We start from the raw sequence: 12329 nt of genomic DNA, 5'->3' as shown, positions 1-12329 counted from the left end.
CCCACCTTCCCAGCTTCAGGATCGAATCTCCTTGTTGTTACGAAAGGAGGAGAAGGACAGCAGGGAAAAAATTTTCAAACAAAACTTTTTTTTTTTTTAAACTGAAAAATGCATATTCAGGTCAACCAAAACTCTCATGTCAAATTTGCCAAATTATTTTGGCCAAAAAAAAGTACTAAGAAAACCCAGGAAAAACCAAAGTATTTTGTTTCAATGTGTATCAAACCAAATGTTTCTGATTATTATTTTTTTTAATTCCAAAAGACTGTTTCTGATTTTTACATTCACTTCATTCAATGTTACTTATGTTTTTATTGGAGAAGCATTTTTTTAAACCCTCAGACAAAACCTTGAGTTTAACCCAGAAGGAAACTTTTAGACCCTTTTAGATTTGGATCCTGAACTGAAAAATCCGTTGTTTTCAGAATTCCAGAGATCCGCAAACTTATGACTAGTTTTAGTGGAGAATCCCTGCAGTCTGATATTTATAGCAAGGTCTGTTTTGAGCGATGCCAAAAATAGTTTATTTTTCAACCATTCTCCTCTCCCATCCTGTTTTTACATCTAATGACTGCTTTGAAATCTTCCTCCATCTCTTTTGCATCTGAGATAAGTATCATGTCAATGTCTGCTTGAGAGTTGCAGGTAACTTTTCATGCTAGAGATCCACGCTTCAGGCAGTAATCCCCATTGTGTCAACCTAGGTTCCTTGGCGCTTCCAGAATGGAGACTTTTGATCCTCCTAATTCGGAGTCTTACTAAAACCTAGCAAGAAGCAACAGCCTGGGAACATTAACATTGAAGAAAGAGGCTGCAATGCCATGAAAATCTAAAGCAACCTCCACTTCCCTTCTGTGAAAACTTGCACAGGAATCCTTTCAAGAACAGTAAAATAGTCTCAACATGGACAGGCTCTGACTAACCTATTTCTCTTTGAGAGGGAAATGAATTCATCTCAATACTGAGTCTTTTTTATTTTTATGGTGTGATTCTCCCTATGCAGTCTGGCTTCCACTTTCCAAAGTGGCTCCAATTCTGACAAGCTCACGGCCTGATTTCCATAGATGCTGCCGACTCACAGTGGTAATTGACTTCATTAGGAGTGCCAGATGCTTAGTGCCTCTAAAAACCAGGCCCCGTGGGTCTCCAGAGGAGTAGAGCCAAAATTAATAGACCCTAGTGAAAATATAGGCTTGGTGTGTCCACACCACAGAAATTGCCACCGGAGTAGGCCCTGCTGTTGTAAGTCTCAACAAGCCAGGGAGGGAATGGTTTACTGGAGGCTGAACTCCCTGAGACCCTAAAGATGTCCTGCATATTAAAGATTAGACATACTGGTAGAAACATCTTCAGTTTCCAGGGCTGCGAGCTGTGCAGATTTCACAAACACTAGATGCATGTGAAGAAAAGAGGCATTGTAATATTATCAGTTTGGTAAGTGTGAGGGAGTGAATATTGCCTTTAACGGTTAGCTGCCAGAGCTACCATTCCCTAGAGAAGTTCTACTTTAGTTCAGGTGGTAATGAACTTAAAGAATTTAGATTGTAAGCACTTTGGGGCAAGGATTGTCTCTTTATCCTGTGGTTGTACAGCACCTAGCACCACGGGGTCTTGGACCATGCCTGGGCTCCTACACACAACCACAATACAAATAAATAAATAATAGCAAACCGAGTTTGGGGAGTTGAAGGAGTGGAGGTACTTGTCCTCAGGATACGTGCACGATTTGTGTAGCTTTATCCATGTGCTGCAGCTGACTTAAATAGCCCCCTTGTAAGGTAGTCATGCTAAGAGGAAATGAAGGACCTGAAGCAAGATTAGCTTTCCTACTAATATGGCTGATGGAATCTGGTCAGTTAGAGCTGTGCAAGGCTGCGGTAACTTTGCAGTGCTTTGCTGCTTTCCCCCAAGAGGAGAAGGTTTGGGGCCACTCCCCTGATTCTCCTTCCATCTTCATACGCTTTGCTGCCCCCAGTCACATTCCACAGGTCACCTAAGGGGCGGAAACACTGAGGATTTCAATGATGAGTTTAAAAATAAAAGCGAGTTTGTCGCCTTAGCGGTTGCCACCGTCCCCAGATTGAACTTTGGTAATTTCTTAGCAGATGTGCGCCAGCTACCTCGCCAGAACTGCCTGAGTTTCCACCAGAACGTGCAAAGCTCAGCACAGCACTGGTATCCATGTGGCCTGCTGTAGGATTTGGGAATTGACCCTGGGCAAGGGCAGGCTGCCCCTCCCATGAAGTGCTCTCTGGGGGACAGGGGGAAGAGGGCGGTTTTCCAATGGGGACTTGGTAGGCAGAAGATACCAAGGGAATCTCCCTGGCCATGGCCCTTCTCCTGCTAGCACTACCTGCTTCAGTGACTGCTTTGGCTGTTTGTGGGTCCCTGGAAGAGGGGAGGGAGCAGGAATTGTGCGCCAACCCCAGCCTCGATGGACTTTCTTAATCTGGGATCCTGTCCTCCAGCACCTGGACAAACAGAAGCTGGTGCAGCCCATGGAGTGAATCTAATCCCCTGTATCTAATCTCCTTCCCTACCGCCCTTGCCACCCTTTGCTGCTTCAATGAACACTAATCTCTTTTGCAGTTTTCTGTCGCTTCTTCCTTTACGCCCTGGCCTGCCCTGCACATCTGTGCACTGAGCAGAGGTTAATGCCACAATAAATGGCACAGCCCAGACAAGAAGATGCACAATCAAATGGGCAAAGCGAAGAAACCCAAGAAAGAAGAGGGGATGGAAAAGGCTGACTGACCCAGATAGAAAGGCCTGATGCTGATTCTTGAAGACGCCACTACAGACGGAACCGCAGAGGTCACAACAGTCAAAGGCTGACCCAGATCCTTGAAGGCACGGCTTCAGAGAGAGACTGCAGGCTACACCCATGGATTGAGTTCTATGGCCACGCTCCTTGAACTGAGCGAGATCCTTGCCAGATGAGCCTTAGAGCTCCACAACAAGAAGAATCTGGCTGACCTCAGCAGCCTCGAAGGGGCACAGGGCAAGAGAGATAACGACTGCGGTACAGTAGCTAAGGCTTGCCCCATTATCAGCCCCTTGTCGTCAGTAGCAGGTAGCATGTGCCCCTGAGCGCGGCTGACTTTGTGTTCGCCTGTGGCAGAGCAAGGGTGGAGATGCTGCAGTGAGTTTTCAGGATTCCTTTATCAGGTTCTTTTTTTATTTTTTATTTTTTACCTTGAGGCGCACAATGAGCTGGAAGCTTTTTGATGCATGAAAGGCTGGATGTAGTATCCAGTGCGTGGAGGGCAGTGTTAGTTCTCCCCAACGTGCACAATTAGCAGCTGTAGAGTCGTTCAAAAAATTGAGAACTGGTTCCCCATTGAAAAATTCATCCTACCTAAGTCAATATGCCATGTCAGTTTCAGCGTGATTTTCTCGGGAAGGTTTCTCAGGGCCCGGATGGAATTTCTGGTCAAAATGAGACAATCCGTCTCCCCCTCACCCTCCTCTCTCTCTTTGGACCACTGAATTTAAATATTGATACGTTGTGGAGTGGCTCCATGAGAGAGAGAGAGTTGAACACCAAGCCACAGAGTCACCCCCCTGGGATGTGAGAGACCCAATTACAAGTCCTTGCGCATATCAGGCAGAGTATGGGCTTGAACCTGTCCCTTCTCCCAGGTAAGTGCCATAATTACTGGGCTATAGGCTATTCTCAGATTGTTTGGTCTCTCGTGTGTGTGGTGTTGTGGTTTTTATTTTTTTGTTGTTGCCCCCCCCCCCCAGTATCTTACTTTTTCGTTCCACATCAGAACAAATGCAACTTTTGACACCTTGACATTTTTAGTGAAACAGAAGAGTTTTCTGGCCAGCCCTAAACAGCGGGCTTTCGGTTCCCAAGGGCTGTCTGATTTTGTGCAGTCTCAAAAGGTTCATCTTGCCATTCCTGTTACAGTCGGTGTCCTTTTCCTGAGACCGTTGGAATCCTCTCAACTGGATTTTTTTTTGAGCTGCTGTAGTAACAAGCAGCTGCTAAGCATTGTACCCTTGACGAGCTCTGGTTGGTTGTAAAATTTCTTTGATGCTTAATCCTCCTGTGGTGGGAGTATTGTCTAGTGATGAGCACTGATTCCTGGGCTTCTCCACTTCCCCACTGTGCAGCCTTAAAGTCATATGATCCCTCTATGCCTCAGGTTATCCATCTGTAAAATGGGTATTATGATTCAGAACATGTCCAACTCATGAGGATATTGATTAATTTTCCCTCCTCACTTTGTATGCCCTCACGTAAGTTGGCCATAATCTTGCATTCTTATTTGTGACGTTACAATTTTATATATGCTGTGAAAAATCACATAATGATTTGTATTACAGTAGAGCCTAGACCCCCAACTAACGTTAAGGACCATTATGCTCGGTGCTGTATATACCCATAGCCTCAAAGAGCTTACAGTCGATCACTTTCTAACAGACATACACAGGATAGGAGCAAGAAAGTATTGTTATCCCTATTTTACAGGTAGGGAACAGAGACTAAAGTCTCTTGTTCAAGATGACCCACAAATTCTGCAGCAGAGGTGGGAATTGAATCCAGATCTCCCAAGTCTCCATTCAGAGCTTTAGTCACAAGAACATTCTCTCTCTCTCTCTCTCTCTCTCTCTCAAAAAAGACCTCAATTAAGGAAGGCAGGATTGATGAGCTGTCCTGAGGCCATTATGAGGCTTGTTGACCTTGACTTTCAGTCGTCTTGCTTTGGAGGGTTCAAGTTGGAACCATCTGCCGTGCATTCATTTTTGTGTTTCCGTTTGTGCAGCCCATTGCAATTTAGTTTGGGTTTTATTTCCTGCTGCTGGATTCTTTAAAGCAAGTGAGAGCCTGACCTTTAGAATTTTTGATGAGGCTGTCAATGTTGCAAGGTTGTCATAGCTGCGGTAACGACTGGGTCTTCAAAAGAAATGCGAGGGTCATGATGTCAGGCACCCGCATAATGGCAGGGGTAGTAACCATGAGAAAACAATCCTGAATGCAACTAATATCGACAGTGATGACCTTGCATTTATATAGCTCCTTTGAGTCAGATAGATCCTCTTACCAGGTGTGTATGATTAGTGACCTGGTCCCAGCTGGTATGAATAAAACAGTCAGACCAGAGTAGTCAGGCTTGATTGCCTTATTAATAAAGTTGCCTCTGTTATTTAACAGTAGTACATAAGGAGAGAGATACAATACCCGATCCTCAGGGAATCAAGTTTGCAGTCAGTGGCCATCTGATCCAACGTCTGTGTGGTCCAACTAATAACTCAAATTTCTGTCACTTTATAGGTTGTCTACAGGCAATCTATAACTTCCCTTTTTTCACACAGGACAATTCTGCATATCCCCTTCTGTTTGGTACATGTTGCAAATTTCAAAGCATGTACTGCAGTATTCAAACTTTCTCTCCTAATATGGTGAGAACGCCTGCACTGATATACAGGCTATTATGCTAAACGGTATGTGACTAAACTTTGCACTCTTAATAAAGGTTACACAACTTAACATTCTTATTACAAATTATTCCTAAAGCTTGCTACACGTTTGGTTCACTTGACCATAAGCTTGGGCAGTTGCGCTCTCGGAGCTTGGGGTGGCAAAAAACCTAGAGCTGTCCCTGATTTAAAAACTGAAGTGGTTCATTGTATGTATTCTTCTCTCTTTCTCCCTCTCCTCCCAATATATCTGATCGGGTTAGATTGCAGAAACGATTCCAATTCTGATCAACTGGATGCTGTAAAATCTGAATTTGTACAATAAATTCCATAGAGTCACCAAGGCTAACATGATAAATGTGTGCATTGCAGAGCTACTCAGCTACAATGAAAACTCCTTTTATACTCAATAACCCATCGTTTCGGTTTCATGTTTCAGTGAAAATCCTTCTCCTGATGTTGCATTGGGAATGAACACTCTCTCAAGAGCATGCTCCGATCAGAAGCAATGGCAAAACTCCCACCGAATAAAGGGGAAGGGAATTGGGCTCTTTTTCGTATCCATTTGTTTTTCCTTATTCCAGCTTTTTATTTTTTTTTTAGCCCCTGTCAAGGATTCTCCGTGCACCTGACAAATAATTGAAATGAAACATTTTTGCAGCCGTGTCTCTAATAAAGCTCCCAAAACACTGCATTAATGTATCTACCTGGGGCCCAATCCTGTTAGATGCAGAGTGCTCTGAGCTGTCATTGAGGTTATTGAGCACTGCATAGGATTGGGTGCTATTCTGTGCTGGGTGCTGATCCTGCCCTCAGCGCAGCGCCCGTGTGAGGTCGGGAAGAATTATTGTTCCCCATGTTTACAGGTATAAAATCGAGGCCTCGTTGTGCTTAAACACTTCGCAAACGCATTCAGCTGCATCTCTTTGTTGCCAACTCTCAAGGTTTTATCAAGAGTCGCACAATATTTGGTGGTGGGGTTTTTTTTGTTGTTGTTTTTTAATGGTTTTGCTGGTTTCTGAAAGATACAGCTGCTGGTGTCCATTTATTAGTGGAATCAAGTTTTGTGCCCTGGTGGCTGTGGAGAAAACCTTGGAAACGTGAAATGAGTCTTCTTTAAAGGTTCAAAACTGAGGGGCAAATAAGAACCTCCCCAAATCTTATTAGTTCTCAGAAAAATCTCATGATTTTGGGGACCTGACTCCATGCCGCCGCCTTTTTTTTTTTAATGCATGGGACTGGGAATACTGGGTGTAATCAATGCCAAGAACATGCGATGGTGGAATCTCCATCCTCAGAGATTTTTAAGGCTCGGCTTAACAAAGCCCTGGCTGGGATGATTTAGTTGGGGACTGGTCCTGCTTTGAGCAGGGGTTGGACTAGATGACCTCCTGAGGTCTCTTCCAACCCTAATCTTCTATGAACAGTTAACAGTCTAGTGTGTGCTGCTTCTGAAGTTCCACTCTGGTGGATCCATGGCCCTAATGCCTCCACCAGTGTGGTGTTCTATCCAGCTCCAGGTCCCGGTGCTGGGTTACACAGCAGCCAGAAGGTTTACCCTCTTTCCTGGTCTTCCCCAAATCTCGCTCACCTTCTGTGCCGTGGAATACACATTGGCTCTGCTTCATCGGGGACCCATCTGTAGCTGCATTTCACACACTTACGTCTTAGCCTGCGAGCTAAATATCACTTCTGTGACGGCATAAATCTCTGCAGATTAGGTAAAATGCCTGCCTCCAAGATAGTGTTTTTAGAAATTGCCCGCAGCGAGCTAGATGAATCGCGGTACCCAGGACATTCCTTTTCACAGATGAAAAGGCAATATGGAAACAAGTAATTGAAGGGATGCTTTCCATACTCTTTTGTGTGTTACTATGGGGAGGTAGCCAGGCGACTCGGAGAATTAGATAGTAAGGACCATAAGATACAGAAATGAGTTAGATCTTCAGCTGGTGTAAAAGAGTTTAGCTCCACTGATTTCGGAGGAGCAGGATCAATTGATACCAGCTGAGATTCTGGCCCCCTGTAAGCCAACATGGGGCTGCTACTTGATATTGATATTGAGCACCACGGTGTTGGAAAAGGTTAAGCCAAAATAATAATAATAATCAGCTGTTGTTTTCAGAGTTCAGTGAATTTTTGAGCCATTGGAGTATGCTAGCCAGTTGTTCTCAAAGCTGGTCTGCCGCTTGTTCAGGCAAAACCCCTGGCGGGCCGGGCCTGTTTGTTTACCTGCCGCGTCCGCAGGTTTGGCCGATGGCGGCTCCCAGTGGCCGCGGTTCTCCGCTCCAGGCCAAGGGGGCTGTGGGAAGGGCGGCTAGCACGTCCCTTGGCCCGCGCCGCTTCGGCCGAACCTGCGGAGGCGGCAGGTAAACAAACAGGCCCGGCCTGCCAGGAGCTTTCCCTGAACAAGCAGCGGACCGGCTTTGAGAACCACTCTGCTAGATGGCATTATACAGAACTCCATGCTGATAAAACAAAGCAAGGAATTGAAATAGGTGGGATGTAACATTTACCCCATTGCGTGGATGGGGCTGGAACCAGAAGCCTGTCTCCAAATATCCTCTAACTTGGGGATAGTCCACCTTAAAATTCTAACTCAGGTCTAACTATCTTGAGCCAATGCAGCTAAGCCCAATCTCACAGGTCGGGCCTGTTTCCATCTCGCTCCCAATAACGTAACCTATGTAGTGATGGACATGCCTTATCAGGAAATCAGCAGCAGCCTGTGTGGGCTGAGCAGTGAGTCAACCTTCAAAGCTTTGGAGCCAGTGCATAGTCCTCTGTCATGATAGGAGAAGACCCAGAAGGAAGAGAGGGATTTAGATGTGCCTTCCAAGAGAGGTAGAGGAGGGTCGTGGGTTAGGGATGTTTTCTAGGGCTGCACCAGTTTACACTGCGGGGCAATGTTGGTCTCCACTCCAATGTGGTCCAGAATCCGAAGGGTGTCATGATATTTTAAAGCTCCTTTTGCTCTACCCCTAAGGAACAGCACCGAGTTGGTCCCTCAGACTGTGGGTACGTCAACACTGGAGCTGGAGGTGTCATTTCCAGTTCAGGGAGACATACCCACGCTAGCTCTAATTGAGCTAACACACTAAAAATGGCAGCACAGCCAAGCTGCACAAGTAGCATGATGTGCTAGCCACTCAGCGTACAAGCCCATCTGAAACCGGAGAGATGCACATGGGGCAGCTGCCCCTTTCCATTACTGCTGCAGCTGCACTGCTATTTTTAGTATGCTAGCTTGGTCAAAGCGAGCAGGGGGTATGTCTATCCAAGCTTGCTGTTGCACCTCTGTCTCCAGGGTAGACATACCCCTGTGTGTGTGTGAGTGCGAGCATGTTTGCTAAAAGAGCCATTTTAATGGCACTGAGCACTTCTATAGGAAGAACTGAAAACAGGGGCAATGGTTTTCAAATGTGATGAGCGATTTTGGGCATTTCAATTTTTGGTGCCCAGCTGGAGGCCCCTTAAATGAGCCAGATTTTCCGAAAGCACGAAGCATTCTCTTCTCCTTCTGAAAAAATCAGACTCCTGTACGGTGTCTCAGACTTGGCACCCACAATCGGGAATCGCTTCTTAAAACGTTGGCTTAAAAGATTTTTGTTTTCCTTTACATCCGCATCCCTGCTGTTTGCGGAGGCCGGGACAGATTTCAGCTGCAGCGAAGGTCTGTTGAGCCAAAAGAGTTGCTGCATCTGTTCCCTCCTCTGTTCATAGCATCAGGCTGGAGATGTAAAATAAAAAAAAAAGTGTGGGGGGGGAGAACGTTTGATTTGTATCAAGCTGATGTGTCTTGCTCGTCTTGCAACTGCTCCTGCCGTTCCATGGAACCCTCCTTGCAGCGCGCTCAGAAGCAGCTTCTGACACCTTGATAGAAGACAGAACCTCTGTGAATAGTAAGCTGAAAATTTAAAAGGGCTCTTCACTTTTGAGCAGCATTTTTTTCCCGAGCTTAGCTTGCTATTATGCCAATTTTTCTGCTACATTATTTTTAAAGGCTTGACCTGTACATTTCACAGCTGCTCAGGACTAACAATACACCTCGGGCCTGAGTTTTCATAGATGCCATTTGCAGCTGTTATTGAAATCATGGCAAATGGAAGGTCCTCAGCAGCTCTGAAAACCAGGACTTCGTGTCCGTCCAGTCGGGCTATAAACACTTCCTGTTAAGCAACTACTGGATAGATTCTGTTGCGATCCCATCAAATGGCAGGTGAACCACTTTGGATCAGAGTTACTTGAATAACAAATTAACAGACAGTTAAATAAATTATTTTGAATTAGATGTGCTGCTTGTCATAGGAAAAGACTGCATCTAGCCGGTGACAGTGTAACAAATTGCAGGTGGATAACAAAACAGTGAGGGGAATTAACCATTGGAAGAATCAGGGACATGGTGGATTCTCCATCACTGGAAGTCTTTGACATTTGGATGTCTTTTTAAAAGTCATGTTCTCGCTAAGCCAAACATGGGTTTGACTGGATGAAATTCTCTGTCCTGTGTTATAGAGGTATTCAATTCAGCTGTTCATAATGGTCCCTTTCTAGCCTTCAAAATCTGTGAATTGTTCATGAGCCTTCAAATGATCACCTGTATTAAAAATAATAATTGTGAACCCCAAATATTTCATTGAATTTGCTGCAAAAGTACTTAATTTTCTGGCTTAAAAATCTGCCATCTAGTCAGGGAATGTAAACAACACCATGTGGCCAAACACCACCGTGAACTGAGAATAGTCCATATTTTTCAAAGTGGTTTGTGATACGCAGTGCCTAACTTGATGAGCTTTTAAGGAGACAGATTTGAAGAGGGCAGGTGCTCTTCACTTTCTGGAAATCAGGCCTCCTAAAGGGGCGTCAAATTTGGAAACTCCAATACTGAGGCATCCAAAGTTACTTCTGAAAATCTTGGCCAGTAGTCACAGTGAACAATTCATGAACCACCCAAAGCCTGGAAATAATTTATCCAAGCTTCTTGGGTAAATATTTAGAAATAACAGATGCACTTACAGAAATCAGAATCATTTCTGAAATGATTGGAGCGGGGCATTCAACTCGGGATCTGGGGAAAGATTTTTCAAAAGTGACAAAGTCCCATCTTTAAAAGTGACATAAGAACCTCAGTCACTGAGGGGCTTTTGAAAATTTTACCCCTCATCTTTACAGCACCAGGACCTTCTTCTTTCCAATCCCAAAACAAAATTCAGCATTTTCAGAGGTTTAAAAGAAGGGGCGGGGAGGGGGGAATTAAACACTCTTCTTTTAAATACCTTTATTTCTCATTTTCTCAGACCTCACTAATTCTGGGTTCTAGGCAGGTCTAGCAAAAACCATAACAGCTAATTTGTGATTAAAGCATAGAATGTTGTTATTTTTCGTGCAGCTGCATCTAGGACATCCGCCAAGTTTGTACCTATCTAATCTATATCTGTTGCAGGTGCTTATATGACCCTTCCCCCTCCAATTACCATAGCATCTGAGTACCTCAATTTTCAATATTTATCCTCACAATAGCCTTGTGAGGTAGGGAATTACAATCATCCCATTTTGTAGGTGGGGAGCAGAGGTTAAGTAAGTTGGCCTAGGCCACACACAGTCTGAGCGAGCAGGTGATTGCGCCGTGGTCTCCAGAACTCCAAGCGAGTGCTCTAACCACAGGATAATCCTTCCTCTACTTTTGTTAAGAGAGAACGCCTGCCCTCAAGAATTCACCATCTCAATAAAAAAAGATGGGAGCAGAAACAGAGGTCAAGTGACTTGTCCAAGGTCACGCAATGGGCAAGGGACAGAACTGGAAGTAGAAACCAGTGTCCCAGCCCATTGGCCTATGCACAAGGCCACTCTGACTCTTGACACGTGAGCCTTCAGCAAACATTGATTTGACTAACAACCAGATCGCTGAAGCATTAGGTCTCAGCAAGAATAAATTTCCAACCAGTCACTCTATTAAATTCTTTGTGCTGGGAGTCAGCAGTTTTTCCAGTCCACAGGCAAAGATGAGTTTTCCCTGCATATGTATATTAAGTTCATTTGTTGCTTGTCAGAATTCTAAGGGGAGTTGGCTCTGAGGCTGAATTGTGGCTGTTTAGTTTGAATCGTGACTATTAAACTTTATTATGCTTTGAACAAATGCAGAACGAGCGTTTGTGACAGGGTGAGATTTATTCCACTCTTCATGACACATTGATGGGCATCTGGGGAGGGGGCAAGGACAGTGTGCATGTCTGGGTGAAATTCAGGGGCCTGTTTTCTGTCTTTTGATACTTGAATCTGCTTCCTAAACCTCCCCCAAAATGAATTAACGTACTGTCTCCCATCCTGATCCTTCCTATGTTGACATCACCGGTTCAACTCCCATTTACTTCAGCAGTGCAGGGCAAGAGCTTAGAGCAGGAGTTTTCTACCTCGGTGTCACAAACAGTTGTCAAGAGGTCATGTCCACCTTCCCTGTCCTGTATTGCTAAATGGAAATGTGGTCCCAGCTGGATGCAAGGGAGTGCAAAAGGGAGGTGTTGGTCTGGAAAAGGTTGAGAACCACTGATCTACAGTAAGCATGACTTGCAGTGGGTTGCCCTGTTATCTCTCATGACCAACCAGGGGGAGTGTGTGGTCACTGTATTTCTTTAGTCTGCTTGTAGTCCCCCCCTTTTTAGTGCAGTGTCTGCTGGCTGAGATGTTAACCAAATGATCTGGGGGATGCAGAGGGTCATATTTTCGTGAGCACACTCTCTACCCAGCCTGAAGAACTCCTTTGATACTGTTTAAAAATACCCCTCTCCTTAGTGAGACACAGAAACTTGCTCAGAAGAAAGGTTCTTGGTTGCGCGTAAAGACACCTGAACGGGTGGTGCGTGGTTTATGAATACATTTTCCGAAAATGATATGTGGCCTAC

The sequence above is a fragment of the Lepidochelys kempii genome, chromosome 26 (genome assembly GCF_965140285.1).
Source record: "Lepidochelys kempii isolate rLepKem1 chromosome 26, rLepKem1.hap1, whole genome shotgun sequence".
Lineage (NCBI taxonomy): Eukaryota > Metazoa > Chordata > Testudines > Cheloniidae > Lepidochelys > Lepidochelys kempii.
The sequence above is the reverse complement of the archived record's forward strand: the minus strand, read 5'-3'. Positions refer to the sequence as shown.